The 20,540-nt window shown below is 37.2% G+C and overlaps 1 protein-coding gene across 1 annotated transcript in view; it reads left to right on the top strand.

The window, feature by feature from the left end:
* Window positions 1-20,540, top strand: part of Fas2 (neural cell adhesion molecule fasciclin 2) — a 181,181-nt gene that overhangs the window by 10,040 nt on the left and 150,601 nt on the right. The gene's annotated exons all lie outside the window — the stretch shown is intronic.

The raw sequence follows: 20,540 nt of genomic DNA, 5'->3' as shown, positions 1-20,540 counted from the left end.
TAAATTTCACGAAACGCTCGTGTTTTCATCCTGCGCTGCGTTCTTTCGGGAATTTCCCAAATCTACGAACTGTCGGGAAATGGAACGTGGAAGAACGCGAAACGATTTTCGCCGTCCGAAGTAACTTTCGTCCGAGTCGGGAGGGGGTAGGCGAGGGTCTTAAACGTTCCTAGGCGAAGCCTATAGCATCCCCGAGGAGCTCGGAGGTGAAACTTGGAGCGGCGGTTTGCGGCATCGGGCGGGTTGCGGAACCACCGCACGAAAAGGACAAGGAGGCGAGGGGGTGGGCGTATCGCACGCACGACGTGGCAGGATCCTTCTCGGTTAAATGAGGCTAGCTCTCTCTCTCTTTCTCTCTTCCTCTTTCGCATCCCCTCTGTCTCTCTCTCTTTCTCTCTTCCTTCCTTCCCTTCCTTCCGCCCCTTTTATCCCGTCGTTCTCCCCCTCGGCAGCCTCCGGTCCTACCCTCTCGCTCAAAGTCGTACTCTCAGCGTGTCGAGCTCACTGGGCGCGGCCCCGCACCGACCGAAATCGATTTTGGAAAGACGAGGAGGGAAGAACGGAGAGAAAGACGCGATACAAGATTACGGGACCGGCCGGGCTTCCCTCTGATCTCCTCTCCGAATCGGGAGGGCACCCTCCTTCCCGCGACCGCGGAAGGTCGCGGCTGGTAAGCAGTCCTTTCCCTCCCTTCTTCCACTCACCCCCGGTCATAGTCATGAAGGAAGACGCGCCAAAGCGCGTCACCATGTGCCATGCACAGCGATTTCCTGTGGCGCTCGCGCGACCAGGATCGTCCGAAAATTGGGATCGTCGATGCGACAATGTCGGAGGAAGCGCGGTGGCAGACTGGCGGACGTAATAAGCCAAGGGGGAGAAAGGGGATTCTCGTGCAAAACCGGTAAATTGGGCTCCTAATGGAGATACATGAGACGCGAGATTTCGTTAAACCGCGGCTCTCTTTGCACCTGTGAATTTTCATCCTAAATGAGAAGCATGAAAATAGACCAGTTAGCTGCTAATTATAATTTATACGCGAATCCTCCAACGCGTAACACTTGTTCCAATGGTACTTTTTATCAACTCGCAGCTAATTTATCTTTAAACAAGTTTTTTTTTTTCATGAAAAAGATTTAATAATTAATTGAATATTATTTAATATTTATATTTAATATTATTTATAATAATTAATATTTATATTTAATATTTATATTTAATATTATTTATTATTTAATAATTAATTGATAATTAAAATCCTACAAAGACGTGAGAATCGCACGAATTTCCGTTTATCGATTCCACTTTTCCGGAGACTACCTTTATAGAGATCAATCGGATTTTTCTCTTATTCATAGATACAATTTTCTTTATAATCCATAAACACGAGGCGGATTAAGTACGTACGGCTTCCTTGTAATCTCGCGCATCCCAAAGAGCCCGACTTTCCCGTTGAAAATGCGCAGCTCGCTTTATAAGAAAAGGCTCGTTAGTCCACGCCAAAGCGACGTCGCGTAACAAGACGCAAACATGCTGCAGTGCGGGAAAAAAACACGGGCCGAAATCAAAAGCTTCTGCAAATTACACGAGAGCAACGGACGGGGGTTTCATATCGATCCGTTATTAGCCGTCGATGCTTTTTCTTCTCTTCCCCATCCCCGGGGATCTCGGGAAATGCGCTCGAAAGGAAGTTTCTGAAAAGTTAATCGATCCATTCGATCTCAATCTGGCAAATAGGGCGAGATTCTATCGATTATACGCCAGATGATACGATGCAGATCACGTAGGTTGTCGGGCGCATCGGGATTTCCTCTGATCTGACGGTATCGAGAGGGTTGTTCTTTTTACTCGCTCCCATCTCCTCGAGAGAGAACGAGCCTAAACCCGCGGAAGGGTTTTGTTCCCTCGTGTAACCGCAGGATTTATTTTTCCTTTGGACAAAAACCGGAAGATGTACATGTATGTGTAAAATCTATAAAGAATACTTTTTTAGAAATTTCTTTTAACGTTTCGAATCGAAATTCTCCCTCTATTTTCGATCCAACATTTACTTTGATACAGGCATACAATCAGATCGCTCTTTTTCAAAACTATTCAATCTGTAGTTTCCAGCCGATAAAGCTTCTGGTTTAAATCTTTAGGCGGAAAACTGTTCGTTTAATGCCTATTTGAGAAACGTAAAATAGAAGCTCAATTCTTATGTAGATTAAACCTATCGTAATCTTTTAGAATCTATAAAAAGAAAATTGAACATGAAAACAAAATTTCGAAAGGTATATTTGATAAAAATATTTTCATTTTTCTTATTATTTTATTTATATTCTATTCTTTATTTTGTTTATTTATAATTTATAATTAAAATTTAGATTAAACCTATCGTAATCTTTTAAAATCTATAAAAAGAAAATTGAACATGGAAACAAAATTTCAAAAGGTTGATAAAAATGTCTTCACTTTTCTTATTATTTTATTTATATTTTATTCTTTATTTTATTTATTTACAATTAAAATTTAGATTGAACCTATCGCAATCTTTTAGAATCTATAAAAAGAAAATTGAATATGGAAACAAAATTTCGAAAGGTTAATTAAAATGTTTTCATTTCTCTTATTATTTTATTTATATTCTATTCTTTATTTTGTTTATTTACAATTAAAATTTAGATTGAACTTATCGTAATCTTTTAGAATCTATAAAAAGAAAATTGGACATGGAAAATTTTGAAAGGTTAGGTAAAAATGTCTTCACTTTTCTTATTATTTTATTTATATTCTATTCTTTATTTATAATTAAAATTTACTACATCAAGTGTCGCGAGCTTTATACAAGCTTCTTAAACTTTTTCTCCTATTTTCGAGCTCAATTTTCAATCTAACATCTACTTTGATACTTTAAGCACACAGGCGGAGCACTCTTTTTTTAAAACTATTCAATCTTTCGAACTAAGAAAGCCCGTCTTTTAAATCTTCAAGTAGAAAACTGTTCATTTAATGTCTATTTGAGAAATATAAAGTAGCAACTTAATTCCCAAGTAGATTAAACTTGTGAAAATCTTTTAAAATATCTATAAAAAGAAACTTGAAAATAGCAACAAAATTTCCAAAAATTGAAAGATTTTAATTTTTATCAGAAAATTTTCATTTTTATTATCATACTCCATTTTTCATTCTGCTTATTTATATGTCGAAATTTATTTCTCGTGCGTCACGAGCTTAATACTCGCGAAAATACGAAATATCGAAACGTTGCGTTCTGGATGAGCGTTATGAGCGAGATGATCCGATTGAATTTTGCCCAGGAGGGGCTCGGCCTGCGTTTGAAGATTAGATTTTAAGCCGGTGTTCGCATGTATCCGGTTATATCGAACATTGAATTTTCTCTCCCGGCGGGGGTCCGGCTTTTTTTCTTCTTTGAAGCAAACCTCGACCCAAAGAGTGTATCACGAGTACAATCGCTGGCGCGAGGATTTCGATACGGGCGAAATTAATCAACGAGATGTGAAATTCATTATTGCAATCGTTTATACTTGAGGCTTAATTAACGAGCCTCAGCGATTTTTGGGGAACGCGTACATTCATAACATTTAACAGTCTTCATGAAACAACGATAAGGAATTGACATATAATTAAGCTTCGATATAAAATATAATTTATTATATTATATTAAATTTATTATTTATTTATTATATTATATTTATTTATTATATTATATTTATTATATTTATTTATTATATTAAATATAATCTGAATGAAAAAGAAATTTTTGAGGAAATGTAGAAATTGATAAAGTAATGTAAAATTGACAAAATAGTGCACCTATAAAATTAAAAAAAATCTGCATGTAAATGACTTATCCTACTGATGTAAGATAATTTTTTTTTCGGTGCGATTGCTGATGAGAAAGCTTAACGATCCGCTCGTCGCGATTGCCACTTGCAGTGTCTTCCTGGAGGAATTTTTTCGCGAAACGAAGGCGCTCGCGGTCCCATCGCGAGGGGGATCAATACCGCGTCCCCGAACGAAAGCTTCCTTTATCCCGTATCGGGACACATTCTCATCTCCTTGGGTTAGGTACTAGTACCGTATCGCCGTCACAAGCTCGAATAAAAGTCGCCCTTTTCTCCCAAACTGCGACATTTTGCTTTCGACGGGCCACTTCCGCTTTTCGTTATTTCTCCATTTTCCTCTCTCTGCGAGCGTCTCGTTTAACATTCCCAAAATGCTCCGCCATATTTTAAAATTAAACTCACGTTTATATTCATAGGCAAATGAATCTTGTTGCAAAGTAATTTAATTTAAAAACTCGTTTTTATCGGGCAGCGTTCTCCTTTGCAAGACTGAAAAAAGGAATAATTTTCCTCACCGGTCAATTTTGCTTGGATATAATTTAAGTTTCGTATTTATAAAAGCACTCGTAAATTCATGCCTGTCATCGTTGATTCGCTTTTATCCACGTTAATTCGACGGAATGATCGTAGTGTTTCTTAAGGGAAGATGAATATTATTCTTGTCGCGGACAGACCCGGTGCTATTTATCCGAGATCTCTTGAAGTATGGCCTACTTTTGCGATTGAAAACGGCTGCAATTTTTCTTCGCGCCGCAATGCGCTTTGTCGGCGAGAGATTCGATCAAACTTTCTCGATTTCGACACTGGATCCTCGGGAGAGAACCACACCGGGATCTAACTTGGATGGACTAGACGCGCGAACGAGTTCTCCCTTTAAAAAATGCAAATGTCGCGCGAATATGTGCGGAAATCATATTTGGTACGTCCTCTGCGTGTCCATTTCGGATGCGGCACAAGCTGAATAATCGAGAAGCTCAGATACACACGCCAGATGGATGCAAAAATAATAAGATGTCTCTCGTTACGACACGCATAAGCAATGTTTCCGAGAAAAGCGAGGATAAAAATGTTGTATTCGATATCAGTGACAGCTTTATTTATCTTTATTTTAGTACAGTTATTTTCGCATTTTTCGACATTTACACGAGAGTGCTTTCATTCCTTCTTCTACCTTTTTTAGCTTACTGATGTAATTTTTTTCTTAATTAACCTTAGCTTGCTTGTTTCACGTGCTTATCTCTCTTTTTCTGTCTTGAAAATTAGAATAATTAACATTGTTATGATTAATAATTATGTGCATAATTAAATATTAAAAATTTCTACAGCATTTTCCTATATTCGTTGAGAAACTCGGAATTAATGACACTAATAAACATGAAAAATATTTCCGCCTCTAGAATAATTCGTATTTATTTTTATATCAGAGAAAAGAATATTTAAAACTCTCAGTTCATTAGTTTTCAGCTTCATGAGCAGCTTCTTTTAGCATTTACAGAAATATTCAATTTTTTCAAGAAAATTTTAAATTCAAAGAAGGTTGGCATCACACACATTAAGCCTAAACAATTGATTGGAACGAAAGCTACATTGTTTAAATTTATCTTGTTAGTCATTTGTACAAACTTGATTTTTTATGAAACTATTTTTAAATATTTTTTAAATATTTTGTTTTATTTTATATTTCATTTTCAAGCCACTAAATGTGTCGATAATTTTATAGGAAAGTGACTTTTTTTATCTCAAAAACATGCAATTACTCCCTTAATTAAGACAGCATATCATCATTATCTCGGTTGTAAGGTAGAAAACCAAGACAAGCTCAAGCATATACTATAGCTACGTAATTCATGTACAGTGAATTCTCCTTGAGAAGTAACATATGGTTAATATCTTTCATCGATCCTAGATGACATAAGTAATTATTATTTTTGCATGGTGCCTCGCCTTCAACGTGGAATGTCGAAAAAAGGAGACCTTGAATGATCCAAATATCTCTTCAATAACACGATCAGCATCACGTGGAGACAACTTGTCTGTTTCTATCCCACCAGAATAGCATATGTTGGAGCTCGATAAAGACATGGAAATTAATCGGCAAACATCGTTCAAGTTTCAATATTAAATTCTTTCGCAAAACTTGCTAAATTAAGTATCTTATTAAAAAAGTTGGATATTATATATCTGGAAAGCTAGAGCTAATAAAAATATCATATTCCTCTTTTCTCGTCTCATTTTTAGCAAGAATTGATTAACTTTCAAGCAAAGAGGACATTTTTATTTTTTTTAAATATCAATATAATTTAATAAAAAAACCCGCTTTGGACACACTTTATTTAATCTCGAAGTGCCTCACTTATACATCGTACATTCGTCGCTAATCATACACATCAATAAGTAATAACACACACATCTTTCGAGCGAAGAAGCAAGTTTGACAAGATGCGTCTACTTTACCGCGGAAAATGATAACAAATTTCGACGCAAAGTTACACGTTCATCATAAGACTCGTCCAAGACCGCGTCAAGTCGACTCGAGTCAAGTACGCGACGCAAAGTTAGCGGGTGCGCCGGTAATCAGCCGGTTGCCGGGGGAGGAACCGTTATGAGAAACGTGTCTGGCATGGCGTATATATCCGCCGGTAATTAAATTGTTGCGCCTACATATCCCGCGTACAAGAGCGGCCTGCCTCGCCAAGTAACCTGTCGTCGGATTACGCGGGACGCGTTTCGTCTCATTCCGAATCAATCCACGTCGCGCTACCCTAATTCGAGCCTCCCTCCCCCTCTCATTGACTGGTTTCGCGATGCCAACCCCTACTCTCTATTTGCGTAGGGGGTGTGTATCGATTCCTCTCTCGTCTCGTATCCGAATTTCCGAGCAAAATTATCTCCCAACGCGACGCTCGCTCTTGGCTGCGCAGTCGTTCTTTTCGAAATCGCGAAATGCAACAAAGCGGACGCGCGGATCAAATTTATACACCGTCCTCTGCGCCGTTATGAAAGATGAATCTCCACTGTTGCGAGCGAGAGTGCGTGACGCGAATGAAAGAGCGGATGAGAGAGATTAGGGGGAAGTTTTTGAGAGACGCGAAAACATTTTTAGAGGTACCGCAGTGTTATTGCTGTTGAAACTATCCATTCATCAGTCAAATATCCCATGCGAGAGATAAATTTTCAGTAAATCCAAAATTCACTTAGACTTCGAATGAATTTGGAGACTGTTTTAAAAAAACTGTAAACGATATAAAATATAATATAAATGATATAAAATTTTGTTATCAATAGTTTAAGCAAGTGTGAATTATTAACTTCATCTGATGATTAGATTAATGACGAAAAAAATTATACATCGATATAAAAAAATTCTTTTGACACACATATTTTCTCTATTTTTTTTTATACTAAAAAAAGGCATGGGAGGATTGCTGGTAGCTCAAAGCACCGTCCATTTTGCCTGCACTTGCTGTACAATATCCAAAGTCCTTGCGAGAGCGTTTGATAATCGTATTTGAATAACTTCTCATCCTAGCTGGACTTGCAAAGCAGCAGTGCTCGGCATCGAATCGAAACCTCAAAGGTTCCAGTTTGCATCGTCAAACATGTGTTTCAACCTTCTCGCGGCCTTTATGGCCGCATCCGTGTCCAAAGGAGAAATCGATAGAGCCTCTCAATTTTCGTCTCTTTCCCGAAATGTTCCCGTGACGGCTAGCGAGGGAGGAAGAAAGATAGGGGGGAGGAAAGAGAGGGAGAGAGAGAGAAAGAGACTGTAATTCGACGTGTTTCAGGATCAGAGGTCAGGTCGTAAAGTAAGCCGGGACGCGGTCATAAAATCACTCACAAAACCGCCGGTGTCCGGAGAGCAACCTGGTCGCTCGCGCTTCATTTCCTCGTTAATTTTACACGTTTATAGGCAATGGCATTTTCCCTCTTTATTACACGCGCGCGCGAGGCATTTAACTCTCAAATGACTCCACTTTGCCTTTTCTTTGCCTTACTTTTCCTAAAATTCGTCCGAATAAAGTTATTAGGCGATCTGCAATTCCAGGTCTGAAATTTTATAATTTTATGCTGGCGTTTAATACAGACAGACTACTGTCTACTCTTTTATAAAAAATTCTCTGATGCTCCAGGTGAAGGGAATATTTTAAAGATTTTTTTGGAGCAATTTTTTAAAACAAAATAATTTTTCACTTGCATTCATTTGCTTACATTTTTATTTTTTTATCACTAAAAATTGCAATAAAGAATAAATATTGTATATTGAATATTTTGTGAAACTTTTGAAACATTAGATACATGTACATTGATATAATAGATGTGATGGATGAATATTTAGAATATATTTATATATTTAAAATTATATATTTCTTTTTTTTAACAAATAATTCATACTTGCTGACTGCTTATAATTTATATTATAGGAAAAAATTATCAAAGAGAGAATTTTTTCAAAAACTGATCGAATCCCAATAAAGAGAATTTCCTGATTAGGTACGGAAGAAATCTCTGAAAATTCTGGGTTTCCTACGTCTTTCCAGGAAATAGACATCCTAACAGGAAACATTTTGAAATAAAAATGTAGACATATATATAAAATATATTAAAGGAGAGAGAGAGATATACACATTGTACAATATATAGGATATGGGACACATATAAAATTGATAATAAATAGATATGCCTTTTGAATTTTGTTCAAATTATTGTTTAAAGCGGGCTTAAATAATATACATTAGCTTTGAAGGACGCATAAACTCGCATAAACTTTTCAACATTATAAATTTTAAATGAGCGAATACTCTGGGGCATCGATTTTAGCAACACGTTCAAAGTTTTGAATTGCTTGCGAGATAAATTAGTCGTTGAACTGTGTATAATGAGATAAGAGGGAGAAAAGTATTACTTTTGTAAATAAAGTCAGACTAGAGCATAATATCAATTTCTCGAGATAAAATGAGAAAAATTATAAAGCGTTACTTGGAGCCAGAAAATGTATCAAAAAGTTAACCGCCAGTGTCTGTATGTGTATCTACACCGGCTGCGGCCTGTATAAAACTGCTCTTCCGCACCAGTGAAAAATTGTTAAATCGTGAATTAAAAAATGTGAAATTTTAACCAATCGTTCCCCAAGTTTCGCAGCGAGTAACTTTGGAGTTTGCCACGTACTTTCGACATTAGCAAGCAACATCCCGCAAGTAATATTCATATTTATAATATACAATAACGCCATGTGATGTCACCATCGATAAAATTATGTAAGAGTTATTTTCTCAAGGACTTTTAACGTTCTTCCCAGAAATTTTCCCTCCATCGCTTCGCTTTGTATCCTTCTCAGAAGCTCCAATTAATTCCTACTCGAGCGTACCATGTCGCTCATGGTTTGTTAGGCGGCTTCGCCCTGTAACAGGAGATATCAGAAACAACGGATAGCATTGTTGCCCTGGAATGTCTTGAATTTCGTCAAACAGAACGTACGTCGCGGTGCCGATACCCGGAATTCCCACTGACGGTGATTGCATTATTCCGTGCGCATCCTATTGCATCCATTGCCTGCCGGCATGAGCTTTAACCCGATATGCGGTATTTGCAAACATCGAGGGGATCTATTTCCTTATCGGGTGAGGCAAGATTTCTCGAAACGCGTGCCTCTTTTTTTAAAAAGAGAATCATTTTTATTTTCAACATTTCGTGCCGCATCTTGCGAATGACACTGTTTCCTTTAATCAAAATCTGGTTTTTTTTAATGGCGAATTTTACTTGTCGCTAAATTTTCTTCTTGGAGTAAAAATCAGTTTTGCTCCAAAATTCCATGGTTCACATATATATTCCCCTGCAATTTTAAATAATCCCAAGAGATTTAAAAAAATAACAGAAAAATAAGATTACGAGAGATTCATTAATAAATAAATAAAAAATATTATATATTAGGTGTATCTCTCACGTAAATATTTTTTGTAAAAAAAAAGACTGTTTTCTTTTAAATTAAAAAAATCTACAACGAAACATAATAAACAAAGTGCATTATCTCAACATCAGCTGGACGCTATTCGTATCATCACGTTGATTAATCACGCAATTAAGGATAAAAGGTGTGTCACGCAATTAAGGATAAAGGTACCGTGTGTTCGGTTTTTGCGAGGGTAATATTTGTCCCGAGAGGCGTTACATCGTATGAAGCAGGATCGACACCTTGTCGACGACACTTCATTAATCACTCGTAGGGCTTTGCGCGTACTCTTCTTTGACGTATACATTTTTCTAAATATATTCGCAGAAATTTTTTGCACGCGGATATACGTTCGTCATAGAAACTCACAGGCGACTCATTGAAATGATATTCGTTTTTTCTGTGCAAAGCACGATATTTGAATGTTAAAATATATTATAAAACATAAAATTTTGTTTTCAAATTTTTGTCAAAGTAAATTTCGACGTTAATTTGTCTTGAAATTAATATTAAAAATTCCAGAAAACACCCTATGCATTTTCTTTCATAAAAATACTTGTAAATTTCTTTTTCTCTTCTCTTTTAAATCAAGTTTTTAAAAATTATACATATATATATTTATTTATTTACTTATTTTTTATCAAGAAACTAATTATATTTATAATATAAATTGAATAAATAATATAAATAATATAAATTGAATAAATAAATAAATAAATACATATATATGTATATTTATTTATTTATTTATTTATTTATTTATTTATTTAATTGATATTATAAATGTAATCAATGTTTTTTTATGAAATAGCTCTTAAAATGTCTAGATTGTAGCCTTATGCCTTCTCTATTGTTAGTCTAATTCAAAGTCCCTTGTAATCTCGCGATTGTTTTGACGAAGGGGAAAGCCACAAAGGCGACAACTCTAAGAATTGTCCTCCGCGAGAAGCGCTCGTGAAACAGTAATTAGATCACCCTGTAGAGGAAACGCGGCGGGCAGGGATGGGTGACTTAATTAGGTGATTGGCCTACCTATATCTAGGATCGATCGATCCCCAGGACAGTCCGACTAATGCCGTTTTAATCAACCGCCCGGTATGCGAGACCTCGTTAGGCTTCGGATGCCAAAGGAAAGTTCCGTATCCTTCGGCGAGCTTCGGCTATTACCCTGCCCTTAATTTGATGGAATGAATAAGTAAAAGTCCTCCCTTTCGTGGTACTTGAAACAGATGAAAAAGTTGCTCCTCTCTTTGTGTTTCTAAATGTCTCTCCGTAATATTGTTAAGTCGTTACTCGGCTCCCACTTAAATTGATATCGATCGATGAAATTACAAACTACAATCGAACTTATTGATAATTGATAGAAAATTTATACAGCTTTTTTGAAAGCACGACTTTAAAAAATCTTTATAAGATTTACACGATTGGGGAATCCATTTATCACCATAATTAACAATTCGCTATTTATTGCATATTTTACTTCCACCTGAAAAAAATTGACTTTTAATTACTCAGCACAAATATAAATAAATATAAGGGAGAATGAGATTTTTTTAGAGAAGGATTAATTTCGCGAGAAATCGATATTCAAGAATGATAAATAAGGCAAACCGGTGTTTTATATTGAATTATGCACGACGCTATCCAAGTGTATTTACAACGATGAGCGATAAAAGGACGTTTTATGACTGCTATGAATGCAACGGAACTATGATGGCCGGCGATTTTTCTCCGACACTGGGGGAGGAAAATCCGCCGCGATTCTCTCTCTCTCTCTCTTTCTCTCGAATCGACGTATTTTAAAGCGATGCATAGCCTCGTAACCGAGACATCTGAAATACGAGCACATATTTCTCGACACGTCCATGTATCAGGGAAGAATATGGAGAGACAGGGGAAAAGAGAGAGGAAGGGGGAGGGAAATGAGGAAGACAGCAGGTTTGGATGCCTAATCCAAGGTTTAACGTGCGTGGGTCGCTGGGTTCGAGCTCGCTGGAACGTTAATGGAACGTTAAGCCAGCTGAGCCTGGGCTAACTTTGTACACCTTACCGAGCAAGGAGGGCCTGATCGAGAGCTCTCGTTTACCTCGACGTCGCGACGCCTTGTTTCCGTCGATCAAACAGGTGTTCGCCTCGGGCAGGCGTTTACGATCCCTTTAAGAGGTCTCGCATGATCAAGGGACGTTTCGTGTTGAGCGAACGTCACGTCGTCCTTAATAAGAAAATTGAGCACATACCGACATTGATTGAGTAGACTTGACAAGCCAAAGACATCAACCGACAAATTTCATTTTACGAGTATCTTAAAAATATTCAAGTAATTAAAAAAAAATTAGGTCTAATAATGGCAGAGAAGTTGGTTAAAAATGCGACAAGCCAAGTCACTAAACAATCTAGTTGTTATACTAATTAAGATACCGATTTGTTGGCAATGTTTGGGGTATCAATAGAGCTATCTGCTATTTTCAACGTTCGTATAATTAATTCTGCTTGATTATTAACACTTGAAATTTTCCAGAAGCTCGAAATATACTCAGGTGGTATCTGCCAATCAGCATTAATGAACCCATTTTCTGTGAGAAAAATGGAGGAATTAAGCACAAAGGCGTTATCGAGTAATCTCTGCTCTGATAATGAATCGTGCCGCGCGCAGGATTCTATTAGCTCGTGTTTAGTAGAGACGCATAAGTTTACCTCCGTGCAATTAAGTTGTAAAGCTAGTGGAAGGTGTTTGCCTCGCGGCATCAACCGGTTACGAAACTACGCAGGTGCTACCTCGTGATGTTTGCCCTTTATGAAAGACGCGCGCTGTGGAAGACGCTCGGTGATAAGATAACCGGCGTCTGCGAAGAATTTCCAGCTCGTCTCGACCGTGGATTTCATCGCGAAAGGAACGAATATCCTCGAACCAGCCAGGATATCGAGAGACAAAATGATATTCGCACGATTAGCCTCGCCGAGTTTTCGCGAATCGCTGAATTCGAGCGCGAATGGGTTAAGACCAGTGGCGTAACACAAGTTTCTTTCGTATTTTTTTCGTCGTAGAATAAGTACGATGTGATTTAGAATTTTTATTTCTGGATCAGACAGCCAAGTAATTAAAAAGATGAGAAAATATTTTTGCTTCTAAAGCAATCAATTTGTATTAATTTTTACATCAGAGAAAAGAGAATATGACATTTAAAACTCCTAGTTTGTTCTCATTTATGATAAGTTTCTTTTAGAGAAATATTCAATTTTTGAGGCCAAAGAAGGTTGGCATCATACAAATGTTGAGCTTAAGCATGATTGAAACGGAAATTATATTGTTTAAATTTATTTTATAATTGATTTAGCACAAACTTAATTTTTCATAAAACTGCTGTTATTTTGCAGTTTGTGTTATGTGTGTGGTGAAGTGATTTTTTCATCTGAGAAACATGCAATTACTTCCTTAATCAAGACAGTATATCATCATTATCTTGATTGTAAGGTAGGAAACTAAGACAAGCCCTTGTTACACATTTACTGTAATTCATGTACAGTGAATCTTTATGGCTGGTTGAGAAGTAACGTATGGTCAATTCCTTTCGCCATTCTTAATAATATAGCCTACAGGTCACATAACATAAGTAATTATTATTTTTACATAGTGTCTTTTCTTGGAATATTGAAAAGAAAGAGAGAGTAAACTATCAACTATCCAAATATTTCATCAGTTATATCACATGGGGACGACTCGCCTGTTTTTCCCATCAAAATAATATCCTGGACCTCGATAAAGGCATGAAAATTGATCAGGAAACATCGTTTAATCTTAATATTAAATAAAATTCTTCCACAAAACTTACTAAATTAAGTATTTTATTAAAAAATTAAATAATATTTGAAGCTTGGCTCTTTCTAATAAAAATATTGTAGCATCGTATATTTCTTTTTCTCATCCATTTTTAGTAAGAATTAATTAATTTTATAAAATGAAAAAATTATTTATTTTTTTTTTGTACTGATAAAATTAGTGACTATTTTAATAACAGAATTATTCGCTTCACGTGTGAAAAATGTAAACGAATAAAGTTTATTTTCTCGAGTAAATTTTAGTTACTTAGACGTTACCCCCTTCTAGTTACGCCGCTGATCGCATGCTCGCTTCGCGAGCACCGTGTATACTTGAGGGGAGCATTAAATCGAATCGGACTTAAATCGTGCGTGGAAGTCGGAAAACTCGAAAGCACAAGGCGCCGGTTTAGAGAAGAGAGAAACTCAAGCTCGTACATTTATTTCACAAATTACAGCAACGGATGCGGGGAGCAGTTCGAGTACACCTGGGAGCTAAGGGAAACTTATGGTCGCGATCGGAGTCGTATATCGACGTAGGAAGTATCGCGGATAAGTGTCCCCGCTTCCAAGAAAATCCGTTAAGCAGCGGGGAAGATGTAGGCTGCCTCCTGAAGGAACTACATTTTCTACGGCGAAAGTTAGCCAGACAAAGATTGCGTTCTTTACAATCTTCCCAGGCTCAAAAGATATACGCTCTAGTCCTTGGAAATTGTTTTCTAAGAAAATAATAACGAAAAAGTAATTTAAGAAATATAATATTCATTTTTTATATTATTGCGAAAAATATACACGAGATTATCCTGAAGCTTGAGCAACGCGCACATTTTAAAGGAGGAATCTGTCAAAAAGTTTCTTGCGACTACATAATTAAATTCCATAAATTTTGAAGAGTACCTTGCAAATATTTACGCGATTATCAGCTGTTACAGTAATCAAGTAAAGTAATGAAATCAGTGGGAAAATGTATTTGATATGAGCAAATATTGGAAGGAGAGTGCGAAAGATAAATTCCAAAATACCGATATCGGATCCCATTTAGCGATCCAACTCGGGACGAATTGAGAAATCGGATTTGTCGAGATTCTATTTACTAAGGGCGCAATATTGAGCGGCGATTCAACGGCTATGAACCTGCCAAAGTGTTTCGCGACGCCTGTCGCTATCTTCTTACCAGTCGGGAGTACCGCGAAATCCTGTTATCTACTTAGTATGAATAAATTTCAAGCTCCCGTGCCCGGTACAGCGACGTCGTTACCATAGAATTTACCAACTATAAAATATGGCTTCTGTCACCGCGGCTCGTCGTTTTACGTGCTTAACGTGCTCGGATTTTTCTAAAGCGTGCCGCCGCCGAAGATTCCCGACGAGAGGAGAAACTTTAAATAGCGAGCGATGGGTCAAGTATCGATTTGCCGTTCAGAATCTTGCTGCGACAACGTCGTCTCGGGTGCCTCGACAGGAAAAGCGCAAATTATGTAAACCGATTAGAATGGCGCGGGCCAATCTTTTACCGCATAGTTAAGATTTTAAGTATGCACTCGGAGAAAATGCCTGTTATGTGCAGATGAAATTGGCTTGGTGTAGAAATAGCGAGGTCGAAATTAATTACACCGCCTCGTTCAATTATATCGACCTGAGATTAAAGAAATTTTGTCAATATCATTTATATATCTCTCTTAAGCGTAATTTGCGAGAATTATTTTCTAAAATTGCGCAAGACTCGAGACAATATTTGTCAATAGATATATTGATATCAAAAATTAAACATTTTTTTTTAAATCCTGTCTTGAGTAAATCTTTGCAATAAAAATCCCGTCTTGTGTGTATCGTCTTGTCTCTATTTTATTTATTAACAATTTTTATCTAAGAACACTGAATAATTGTTTAAAATAATCAAAATATTTAATCTTTATAATAAATAATAATTTATGGTGTAATTATTACTATTTATGTCATTCGTTTATTTTCCAAAACATTATATATTCGTTATCTTTACGAAAATACACTTGCATATAATGATGCTAAAGTTTTATGTAGCTAAATAATTGTATAAAATTTTATTAATTGTATTAATTGTATTAATACAATTAATATATCAATTTGCATTAATTGTTTCTTAAATTTGTTAATGTAAATGTTTGTATTTGTTAAACAAAATTTTTCAAGTTTGTATAATGATTTTTTTCCCACCTAACTTTACAAGTAGGTGATGTTTTAATTTTTTTTAGAAACCAATAATTTTGACAAGATCGATAATCTCGACAACATAATCTTTATAACTAATTAAAAATCTTATTTCGAAATTCGATATCTAGACTCACTCTTATTATTTTCTCATCAAATTAAAATTGTCTGGGTCGAAGGGAAACCGATTTGAAAATTGTGTTCAAGGTTCTTATTTTTTCAGTAGATCTAGAATACCAAAAATGTTTTAAAAAAATAATTAGAAACTAGAAGACGCATACATTTTCGCCCATCGTATAAATATTCTTCGAAACGCGTTTCCCTCCCCGAGATTGGCGACTCGCACTACTTGGACACTAAGGGGCTCACGTGTCGCTGACGAGCCTGTTCCGGTTCGTTTCTCTCGCGGATGCGTCACAGGGTGACGCAGAAGAGCGAGATGATGGAAAAGGGGAGGAAACGAGAAGATGGACGCGCGCAACAACTTAATTTGTTTCCTAGGGTGTGCTTGCGCGATGCACAGCAGCCATTAAGCGAGAATGGGCAGGCGCGATTTATGCGCGGCGAGATTATCCGCTAGATAACCGGCAGCGACCAGATAACCAACGGAATTTCGGTAGCCCCGGCTTCCGTATATACGGACGACAGATCGAATTTATCACCATCGACCTACTTGACTACTATCGCACAGCGCTCCTCGGGGCGCGGCTCTCCATAGGACGCCCCGAGTAAACGAAACTTTTGTAATTGTTCCATCGACTCCCCCGCCTATCCTTTATTGTTCTCCTTAACGATCATTGTCTCGACTTGGAAACGGCCGGTGGAATGGAATTGGCGAAAGTAGTCGAGATGTGTACGTCGTTAATGTGCATGACCGAAGCGCGATAAGTTTTTATATATTTTTCGGGAACAAGGGGGTGAGATTCTACTCAAGTCTTGTGAAAAGATCCTCTGAAAATTTCCTGATTTTTCGGGTATTTTTTTGTTCAAAATTCCAGGTGAAGAAAAACATTTTAAAAAACATTTTAAAGATTTTCTAGAATTTCCTAAAATAAGTCTTCTTTATTGCTTGCGTTTTATAACGTTTTCCATTCATGCGAAGGGAAAACACAGAGTTTCTCAAGTGCTAGATTTGTAATATACTGAATGATTTTTGTATGATAAACATTTTTCACTTGCATAAAATTTTCTTATCGATAAAAATTACAATAAAAAATATGTATTGCATATTTTGCTAAAACATGAATATATAAACAAAGGGTGAGGATCTACTCAAATCTTGTGAAAAGATTTTCTGAAAATTTCCTGATTTTTCAGGTATTTTTGTTCAAAATTCCAGGCAAAGAAAACATTTCAAAGATTTTTTCTAGAATTTCCTAAAATAAGTCTTCTTTATTATTTGCGTTTTCTAACGTTTTCCATTCATACGAAGAAAAAACACAGTTTCCCAAGTGCTAGATTTGTAATATACTGAATGACTTTTGTACGATAAACATTTTTCACTCGCATAAAATTTTTTATCGATAAAAATTACAATAAAAAATATGTGTTGCATATGTTGCTAAAACATGAATATATAAAAAGATAAAAACGTTTGGCTCATCAGTTATTTATAATATAAAACCAAAATTATTACAAAGAGAGAATTTTTAAAAAAATTCTCTGATTCCCCAAAGAGTCCTAAATTTCATCAAAATTCCTTGATCTTTCCAGATACGAAAGAGATCCTTGAGAATTTCAGATTTTCCCTGTTTTTTCAGGATACAGACATCCTGTTAAAATTGGATAAAAGCGTGGATATTATAACAGAAAAGATGAGGAGAGAAATTCACAGGATATTCGACTGATATATAATGCATGTTTCATGTGGTTATTGATATGCGTCATTTAGATTTTACGAATTTTGCGTATTTATCCTTTGAATTTATAAACAATATGGATATATAATAACAGCGCCGTACATTTCTCATTCAATTATACGAATAAATGGAATGTGTACATAATGAATCGAATCGAAACAAATATCCTTTGTTAGTTTATATTCGTAATTCTCTTCGGTTGTGTTGGTCAATGAAACACGCAAAAATATTACTGCAGATATTGATGCATCGCAATCTCTCGAGCAAACATCTCCTCTTGTTTTTACATCCTCGAAAGAACAAAAAGTGTGTTTTCTGCTTTTGGACAGTCCGCAGTAACCTGCTTTCTCAGAGAGGATGCACTGCCAAAAGTTTAGATCACATCGCTCCTAATCCTAGAGGAGCTTTTAAAATTTGGACCTCGTATAATTTCGCGTTTACCCTTTTCGCTAATTATGTGAATAAAAGCATGAGAACGCACGAAAACGGCGATATAATGTTAATACGATGGGAATTATGAAAGCGCGTGAATTTTGAAAAACGTGCGAGTGCAAAATAGACTGTTAATTCCTTAAAACGCCTCGGCGAAGCGAATAATTCCGCGTTATTAATGCAAATACAAGCGAACCGCGGGGGCAAAACCGTTCCATTATCATCGTAAAGCGTTATGAAATGTTAAAAACCGCGCGCGCGCTCTGTCCGTTCTAAAACTGTTTGCGAGTGTCGGTTAATTTTCGCAAAAAAAAAAACAAAAAAAAAAGAACTGAAAAATCCAGCCGTTTCACCCAGGCGCGATTAAAAAGAACGTAACCGAGATTAATTCGCGCGCGAGGCTCGAAGCCTGATTCGATGCGGTGAAACTTTCGTAATTGTTCTATCGATTTCCTTCCGTTTTGCCTTCCTCCACCGTCCTCTTTTCCCTTCCTTGGAGAATAAATGCCCCCGTCGTGGTATTGGGATTAAATGGTTAGGCGTGTCTCATCGCGATAAACAAGCGTTTATAACACCTTCGAATAGAGAGAGCGTCTATTCGAGTCTTGTAAAAAAAGTTGTCTGAAAATTGCCCGATCCTCCAGATATTTTTATCCAAAATTCCAGGTTAAGAGGATATTTTTAGAGACCTTTTAAGCAATTTTCTAAAATTTATGCTTTCTCGCATGCGTTTTTTAATGTTTTTCCTGGATCTGAAAAAAGAACAGAGTCTTAAATTTCAAATAAAGATAAAAATTATAAATGAAAAAATTGAATAGAAATTTTTTTTCGTTGATAAAAATTTTTAATTTAATGATATTTTTAATTATATTTTAACACTAAATTAAAATAAAGAATATGTATTATATATTCAATATTTTATTAACAAAGTCAACATGTAAAGAGCTAGATATATATTTATAATATATTTTAAAAACACACGCAGAAACAATTCGTAATTTAAGGGATTGCTTTCACCTCCCTGAAATTCTTCAGAAAAAAGAATTCCTTGAGAACTCCAAGTTTCCCGTGTTTTTCCAGGAAATAGACATCCCTCGAATGCCATAAAAAAAATAGCAACGTAATATTTATACTTGTGAACCATCGATATTTCATGTTACGAGACGAAACACGGAATCCAGTCGCAAGACAACCGGATAAAATCTTATTAATCGAAATCTCGTTTCTTCTTCTCTAACGAGGCTTCGCGTTTATTTCGTCGACACCCCTTCCTCTGTCGCGAATTTCCAGGCGATCTCGGCACGTTTCGCGGGAAAACGCGTCGCCGGGTAGTTTTAATAATAAGAGCACACAAACGCGTAACGGCAGAAGTCACGGTATACCCGTTGGCTTCATGTTACTCCCGTTTTATGTATATCCGCTGCGCGTATAAAGCCGCTATCGCATTACTAAAGCCCGAAGGCGGGGGCGACGCAGAGGAGAAGTTGCCTGCTGCGACGAGTCGGTCGGTCTGTTGGCTGGTTGAAACTAAATAGTATATATGTATCCACTAAACACAGACTTAATCAACGTTGCTTCTCTTCATATAGATCTTAGATATTGGATCCGGCCTTAGCGCCCCCAAGACGAGAGGGTGTGCGACTAGCACTTCTCTTATAAACTAATATAAAAAACGCGTATACATTAAAATACATAAATAAAAAAACACATTAAAATTTATAAGTTGGCTAAAGGAAAAAGTTGCGTGAATGTCTGAACAGTTGGAGCAGCGATGCTGCAGCATTTCATGCGAGGTAATTCTCCACAGTTTAACGAGTCCACAGTAATTATTAGCTTCGTTGCGTACGCTCTACATTCTACGCAAATAACAATTTGAGTGATGATGCGATATAACGCGTTGCTCAACTTTCGTGCTACTTTGGGCCGGGGTGACGACGAGGAGAGGAAGAGAAGGGGAGAAAAGCAGCAGGCGCGTATCACCTTTATACTTCCACTCGCTCGCGAGTTATTTATTTTTATGGGGGTTCCCCTGCCCTCCTGCTGTCGTGGAGGTTCTCCAAGAATTCTCGAGGAACGGACGACGAGTTCGGATAGTCGAACGCGAGGGGAGAGGTCGACGAGCGCGCGTTATGGCCTTCCCTCGCCTCCCGCCCCTCACCCGGAGATACCCTCGGCGCCGGGGGGGGAGAAACCCCGTGCCCGCTTAATGGCGTTACGGGGTTGCCATGGTTACCGGGAACCCCATGGAAGCAACGCCACCGCCGCGCCCAGTGAAAGCCCATTTATTCTGGAAAAACATTATAAGAACGCGCACGGGCCGCATCAAGGTCGTTACTCGACTTCCCTGTCCTTGCATCCCCGTTGCACTGGATCGCACCCCCGCCTCCCCCGTCGTTTCCCGAAGAGGCTCGGTGAAAAAGCAACCCTCTTGCGCGCGAGGAACAACGCGGATTG

The sequence above is a fragment of the Camponotus vicinus genome, unplaced genomic scaffold (assembly GCF_025532165.1).
Source record: "Camponotus vicinus isolate PSW18456_S1 unplaced genomic scaffold, iyCamVici1.0 SCAF_10, whole genome shotgun sequence".
Lineage (NCBI taxonomy): Eukaryota > Metazoa > Arthropoda > Insecta > Hymenoptera > Formicidae > Camponotus > Camponotus vicinus.
Note: the sequence above shows the minus strand (reverse complement) of the source record. Positions and strands in the feature narration are given on the sequence as shown.